General features: G+C 44.8%; 1 long non-coding RNA gene and 1 other non-coding gene across 3 annotated transcripts; both read right to left on the reverse strand.

The window, feature by feature from the left end:
* Positions 1-1,575: 1,575 nt before the first annotated feature.
* Positions 1,576-6,864, reverse strand: LOC147006540 (uncharacterized). 2 transcript variants are annotated; one of them, XR_015054769.1, is made up of 3 exons: positions 6,386-6,864; positions 6,073-6,194; positions 1,576-1,843 (listed from the first exon to the last, which is right to left on the reverse strand). It is a non-coding gene; the product is annotated as an uncharacterized LOC147006540 (long non-coding RNA). The 2 variants fall into 2 exon arrangements; XR_015054768.1 differs by lacking the exon at positions 1,576-1,843 and adding an exon at positions 3,929-5,705.
* Positions 1,653-1,726, reverse strand: TRNAI-GAU (transfer RNA isoleucine (anticodon GAU)). The gene has a single exon. It is a non-coding gene; the product is annotated as a tRNA-Ile (tRNA).
* Positions 6,865-7,659: the final 795 nt, after the last annotated feature.

Here is a 7,659-nt window from a genome sequence, read left to right on the forward strand (position 1 = left end):
CAAAAAACGGGAAAAATATTCCCACACCCCCTCGTACATCAACATCGCCACAATTCACCACTATTTTGAGGAGCATCGAGCGGCGACGGATCGTCCTCGGCACTGCGCGATGCTCGACCACACAACAGACGTTAATAGCCCGACCGCAGATCACGGGGGACGTCCCGGGTGAGCGTCCGGAATCGATGGAGCCCTCATCCAGTGGCCAGACCACGGAAAGACCGGGGGCAACGGGGAGGGGTCGTGAGAAGGGTGATCCGGGAGTTTGGTTCGGGTCCCGGGTGTGCATGTTGGCTCATGAAGGGGTCCGTGGGTGGCGGGGAAAGTCCGCTGCCACGCGACATTCAGACTGCGCTCGGTGCACGTTCATGGCCGGGGTGCCGGCTCGGGGAGCATGCTCCATGTTAAGTCAGGAGCTCCGAGCCGTGCCGAAGCTGGGAGGCATCTGATCCGGTTTCTGGTCCTGGAGCCTGGCAGGGCAAGGGTGGCTAAGGCCGCTGTGGCCCATTGGAGGAGGATTTGGGCCACAGCGCGGAGCCGTTAGAGTGTCTCCATCTCGCTCTTCTTCAGAACATTATTGGTGTGCGATTACCAGAACGCGCTTCTTCTTCTACGAGAGCCTGATCTCGGCTGACTGTCGTCCTTCCGTAGAGTCTGGTGGTAACCCGAGGTAGTTCACCCCTTCGTGTTCTTCGCCCCCGACCCCGGGTCCACAACTATACATCCATGAAAATTGTTCGCCAAATGAAATGTTCCATCATTTCTGTTTGTTTTAATGACATTTACCACGTTTATCGTTCGTGTGTGTCAAAGAACCATTTCCCTGGCTCACGTTCCCACGTCATTTAATCAACAAGTAACTATTGTCAGATTTCTTTCCTTTTATTATCCCCCACCAACCAAGAAGTTGGCGGGGGATATAGAAATGGGTTCCGTCTGTCCGTCCGTCCATCACACTTCGTTTCCGGAGCTGAACTACAAATCCCCTCAAGATATATTTACGAAATTTGTTACACAAATCAAGCAAGTGGTGAACTGGTGCCTTTTGATATTTAGAGATTTCCCCAAAAAAAATTTCTGTCACTTTCCATGGAAACAAGTTTGGTATTCAGAAATAATTGAGGTTAACCTTTGTTTCCAGAGCATAGTTGCAAAACTATGAACTATTTCTTAATGAAATTTGGTACAAACATCAAGAATAAATTGAACTGGTGCCTTTTGCTACTTGTCCTCATTTACTATGGTGGGGGATATCGAAGACTCTGTCTTCAACGGATGCGAGTTCCTTTTGTCTTGGAAACTACACAAACAATTTTGATGAAACTTGACCACAACCTTCATCACCCGTGATATACCAAAGTTTGTTCATGACATTTATAAAAATCTGGACATGAGGCGATTTATGGAATGGTCACGGGTTGCTCGCAAAATAGGTGTTTGCTGCAACATTGGTTCATTGGAACATTTTGCTGATTCAGTGCCACGTTGACGTCCTCCTCAACACCCTGATTCTGCTGGTGAGTGTGCAGGTGCATTGACACCATTTACAAAGTCTTTGGTGTGACTCGGCTGGGGTTGGAATCGTGAAGACTCATTGGCAAACCCCCCAAACGATTCCGACATTGGGTCTTGTTAAAAAATAAAATAAATAATGGCCAGTATGGGGATTGAACCCATGACCTTGGCGTTATCAGCACCACGCTCTCACCATCTGAGCTAACCGGCCATTTCTGTTTGTGATGGTTCACATCCTGAACCTTGTAAGCTCACCTGTGACCAAGTTCCGGGGAGCTCATGTGATGGCACACCATCCGTCTGTCCACAAATACTTGCAACTTCTTCTCTGAAACAATACAAACAATTTCGATGAAACAGAACCACAATCTTCATCACACGTGATATCCCAAAGTTTCATCACGGAGATAAAAAAAAATCCGGGTCAGAGGAGGTCCACAGAGAGTTTATGGAGGGGGTTGGCGGGGTAGTTGCCCCTCATGAAAAGTTATTTACTTTCTTCTTCGAAACTACACATGTAATTCCAATTAAATTTGACCACAACATTCAACACCAATGATATACGAAAGTTTGTTCATGCCGTTAAATAAATTGGGCACTCACTGGGGTCAACGGGGGTTTTGCCCCAAAATAGGTATTTGCTTTTATCTCAGAAACTACACAAACAATTTTGATGAAACTTGACCACAACCTTCATCAGCCATGATTGACCAAAGTTTGTTCAAGCCATTCATTAAAATCTGGACATGAGGGGTTTATGGAGCGGTCGGTGGTTGCTCGCAAAATAGGTATTTGCAAAAAACATTGGTTCATTGGAACGTTTTGCTGATTCTGTCCAACTTTGATTACCTCCTCTGTGTCAGTATTCTGCTGGTGAGTTCGCAGTTGTTTTAACACGATTTATAAAGTCTTTGGTGTGATTCGGCTGGGGTTCGAACCCAGCCGACTCATTGGCAAACACCCAAAATAATTCCGACACCGGGTCTCGTTAAAAAATAAAAGAAATGATGGCCCGTGTGGGGATCGAACCCATGACCTTGGCGTTATTCGCACACCACTCCAATCGTGCCAGTTGCCCACCCGCGCAGGATAGGGTTGCTCGCCAATTTCGATCTCCCTAAGAACTTGCACGAATGGTCGACCGGGCGATCGTACCACGCCACAGGCCGACTCCGGACACTCCCGGGTACATGTTCTGTCAGGATGTGAAGTTTGGTGAGGATCAGTCCAGTACTTTTTGTGTGCATAGGTCACAGAGAAATACACACACAGACACAACAGACACTTTCAACTTTTTAAATATATGCCCTGAGATTTATGCCCGAACTGCACAGCACCCGAGAAATCCTCACGACAATTCACGGATCGGTGTTTGGCGCGCTACTTCTCCAGTTCTGGGCTGATTACATCCAGACTATGACCACACAGGATCAACATGACCCCAATTAATGTCCAGGGCTGTTTTTCATCTTTTCCGGTTATCTTGGGGAGGGGTTGACAAGAGCTCCGCATTCATTTTGTTCTTGTTGGGGGTCGATTTTTAAAGTATCCACCCATGGGTCAGACAGTGTCCGGTCCACACCCACATTGCTCACTTGAATCAACCCACCAGGCATCCAGACAAAATCATACGGTCGCCATCTTAGTTTTCTGGTGGGCCAAACACATGAAGCCTGTCGGCCTCTGCTGGTTACTCACTGTTCAGGTTTGTTGTGTGAGATGTCCTTTGGCTTTGTTTGAGTCGAGTGTTAATCATGATGAGGGAGACCAAAAACATCAAGTCAAATGTACAATAATATGGAATAGGCAACGCCAAGAAGCGAACGTTGAATTCTTCTTACATTCACTTCTTAAATATATCAAATTAAAGTCTTTTTGCCATGAAAAATAAATATTACCTCAACATTACCTTCACAACAACAACAACACCGCCGAGAACAGGATGTCATCGAAAAAAATTAATATTACCTCAACATTACCTTCACAACGACAACTACACCGCCTAGAACAGGATCTCACGTCAAAAAATTAATACGAGAAGCGAACGTAATATTCTTCTTACATTCGCTTCTGACTTTACCTATAACTTCCTCACAACTGTAGACGCAATTTCTGGTTACTTCGGCCTGGATTCGGGATTAGCGATCAAATAACGTAAATCACAATTAAAAATTATTTTTTGATGATGTGGGAGATATCTTTATTAAAATCAGTGGAGGAAATATTCACCATGTCTGATATTTGGGTCTTTCATGTCTCCGACGATGCCTTTATCTCCCGGCATGCATCATTCCCCATGACAAAAACCGGAAACAAAAAAAAAACCCAAAAGCAAAAAAAAACCGGAAGCATAAGGGTCATAAGCAACGACACGGATTCCAAATTGCGAGGGTATTGTGTTGTTGTTGTTGTTTCCTATTCTCTCATGTGCACGCGTTAAGTATTATTCACAAGATTTAAATAAAGCCCAATCGTGTTTATACACCGCACAGCGTTTAAAAACAACCGGAAGCAAAAGGGTCATAGCCGACGACACGGATTCCAAATTGCCAGGGGTATTGTGTTATTGTTGTTGTTGTTTCCTGTTCTCTCATGTGCACGCGTTAAGTATGAAGGTTACTGCGTTCGCTAATCAGTAAACCAGAAAACACGGTAATCGAGTGTTACGTGATGGAATCGAGCGTTACTCAACTTTCTTTAAAGAGTGATTCAACGGCGCGTTTCCCAATCGGCCCTTTACTGGATTTTGTCGCAGGTTGTGACCACGGTGTGGTCATTCTTGGTGCTTCATGCACGTAACCCTGGTTTTTGTTTTTGCCTATACTGTAAACAGCTGTCAGTTACCTATACACCACCCAAATAAAGGTAACGTGTCAGTAAAGCGTGTTGCATGCTCGGAACAAGATCGCCCGTAGAGCGGGTTCTCTGCCAGTTTGTAGAATGCCTGAAGATTTGACTACATGATGCTCATTTATGAAGAATCGCTGTTGATAAAGTTCTCGTCTGAGCAGCCACATTCTGGGTTTGATCCACACTGAGTTAGTTCTGTGTCGTAGGTCGTGGTTCTTTGGAGGATATCCTTTGTTAGACCGTGTACAAGCCTGGTGTTGTTGGGAGAGGTTGGGCGGCTTAAAGGGCAGAAAGACTGAAACAATCCTTTCCATCACAATCCCTCCATCATAATGTTCCAACACAATCCCTCAACGAAAGTAAAATGTCAAAATGTATCGTGATGATCATTCAGAAGAAGGATTGTGACATCATAATGTGGTATCATGACTGCCTTGATTGGTTGTTTATTTGAGATTTCATCACTTTATGTTTTTTCACTTTTTTCGAATACTTTTTTTTTCTGGCAGTGTATAATAAATTCCATTCACAAGGATAAACGTCCATTCATAAACCCCACTTCTCCTGGTCCTCTGGTGTTGAATACTCCGGTAACCTCCTGCTATGTAAAACATATCTTTACACAACGTCATGAAAGTTAAATGTTCTCATGAACGGGTTCATGAATCCTCATCATCATCATCTTCATCATCTGAAGCATCCAAATCATCCCTGGGGTGTTCCCAGTCCTCGGTGGATGCACATATGTGCTTCAGTACAGGTAGGTGTGTTCATCCTGCAGGAAGAGTCTGACCGGTGATAAATTCCAGATTCAATCAGATCTTCAATCACAACGTCGTCATACTTTTTACCCAGAGATGTGAGGAAGTTCAACGGAACATGGAATCCGCTCATGGGATGACAGTGTCGGCCAACTAATCTACGGCGTGGTCGAACGTGAGCGCACACACAATCCTGGACGGGTCACCACTCCGACACAGGATACCAGCAAACTGGAACTCATTTTGCCGACCTCGGAAGCATGACGGGCAGAGTCAACCCCACCTGGTATTAATTCAAAAGCCACCAAGAAGGATTTGAACTCAAAATCCTCTGATCCCAAGCCCACCACCCGAACCATGAAGCCAACACCGGGGATGAAAACACTTCCCTGCATCAAAAATTTGATGAAGATGTTTTACAGAAAGTGAAAGTTTCATCACAACTCGGAAATAGATTGATTTGGAGAGCGACTGACGCTTGATATCCACAACAAGCAGACAGATACAATGATGAATCGTACACCTCACCCAGAAAGTGGAGAAACTCCTCATCAGGTTCTCCTTCCTCTGTGACCTGATCTGTAAGATAATGTTTATTTAAAGGTTAAAACTACCTGACCACGTGTGCTACATCACTGTTTCATGACGAGAAAATCGAATATTTTTGAAGTGTATTGGTCAGTCGATTTTGTTATTCTGCCTGTCTGTTTGTCTGTCTACCTGTCTGTTTGTCTGTCTATCTGTCTGTTTGTCTGTCTATCGGTCTGTTTGTCTGTTTATGGCATGCAGATGACAAATTTTAACCGATCCTCAGGAAACTTCACCACATGGTAGCGTTTGTCAAAAGGAAGAGTCCTATTGTTTTTGAGGTCAAAAGGTCAACATAGGTCAAAGGTCAACAACTTAGGTGTGTGTGGGGGGAAGGGCACTTGTTTGCTGTATTTACCTGTGGTTTCTCTCCCCTTGTCATCAATCAGACCCATCCCAGATCTCTGCAACGTGAGGTCTTCAATATCCACAGGGCCAAGATGGTGATTCCGTTCTGCAAGGATCTCTCTGCGATTGGATCTGAAAAGTAATGTTTGTAAACAGGTAAATGACCTCTGAGTACTGTTGTTCGGAGTACTGCTGTTTCACTGTTTTATTTAATAAATAAATTTACAATTAGGAAACATCTCAGCACTGGGGATACACAGCACGTCTTGCTTGTACACAGCACGACTCACTCGTGCACCGCACGACCTTTTTGCTGGGTTTACCTGCTGTGGTTAAACTGATCCCAAAGGTACTTCCCAACAAGAGAACCAAAAGGACTCGGTGTGGCCAAATCCTCGCGGGGCCCAACGATGCCTTCAGTGATCCTGTCGTTGTTGAGAAATGTTTATTTAAGTAAACAAACTCTGCAAGCGAAACACGTCCACTGCTGTGGAAGTGTGACGTCATAAACGTATCGCCCTTGACAACAGAGCTTGTTTGTAGTGCATCCATGGTTACAATGTTTGTTCCTTGTCCCAGTTGCTGTGAAAGAATAAGGAATGACCTGAGTGCGCGTCGGTTTTTCTCATTCAAACTAAACTTTCACACTTTGTATTCATTTTAAATCATGATCACGATTTTAACCCAAAACTCACTTTTAAATATGAAATATTTATTTATTTATTTTTAAAAACCCATCGTGCTTTGAGTTTCCCACGTAATTTTAACATCTGTCGAGGAGATTACAGGTGTCAGTGTTGGGGTCTCTGTTGAAGTTATAGTTCATGATGGAAACATTTTAATTTTATTCACACGAATGTTGGAAGTATTCACGTTGGGGGGAGGGGGGAGGGGGGGGGAGGGTTTTCTTGAATCCACTGATACATCATGGTGAGTTCGGAGTGCGGGTTCGTTCCGTTTACCGGACTCAGTTTGGGTCATTTATATAAGATGCTCCTCGATCATCAACTGATATAATTCCTGAGAGGGACGGACGGACATGAACCGTTTGTTTTAAACCCGGTTTTCTCTTCACGTGAGCGGGGTAATGATTCCAACTGAAGGAAAGCGACATTGTCTCTCTCTCTCTCTCTCTCTCTCTCTCTCTCTCTCTCTCTCTCTCTCTCTCTCTCTCTCTCTCTCTCTCTCTCTCTCTCTCTCTCTCTCTCTCTCTCTCTCTCTCTCTCTCTCTCTCTCTCTCTCTCTCTCTCTCTCTCTCTCTCTCTCTCTCTCTCTCTCTCTCTCTCTCTCTCTCTCTCTCTCTCTCTCTCTCTCTCTCTCTCTCTCTCTCCGTTTCACATCTGTACCACAAGGATAACATCGTTTTTTAAATCGGATTTAAATAGGAATTCACCACAAAAGCGCACTGAGGCGATGACGTCACGTTGGCATGACAACGCACGGCCTGGTTTTCCCCTCGTGGAGAAGATGGCCTTCTCCTCTTCTTCCCTGACTTGCCCAGAAGGGGTTCTTCTTCCGTTTGCCCAGAAGGGGTTCTTCTTCCCTGACTTGCCCAGGATCCTCCTCCACTCCCCCCACTGTCTAAAGGTTTGTCTCT

Source organism: Eptatretus burgeri, unplaced genomic scaffold, assembly GCF_056783735.1.
Source record: "Eptatretus burgeri isolate ZD-2024b unplaced genomic scaffold, Ebu_testis_v1 Ebu_testis_scaffold_3166, whole genome shotgun sequence".
Lineage (NCBI taxonomy): Eukaryota > Metazoa > Chordata > Myxini > Myxiniformes > Myxinidae > Eptatretus > Eptatretus burgeri.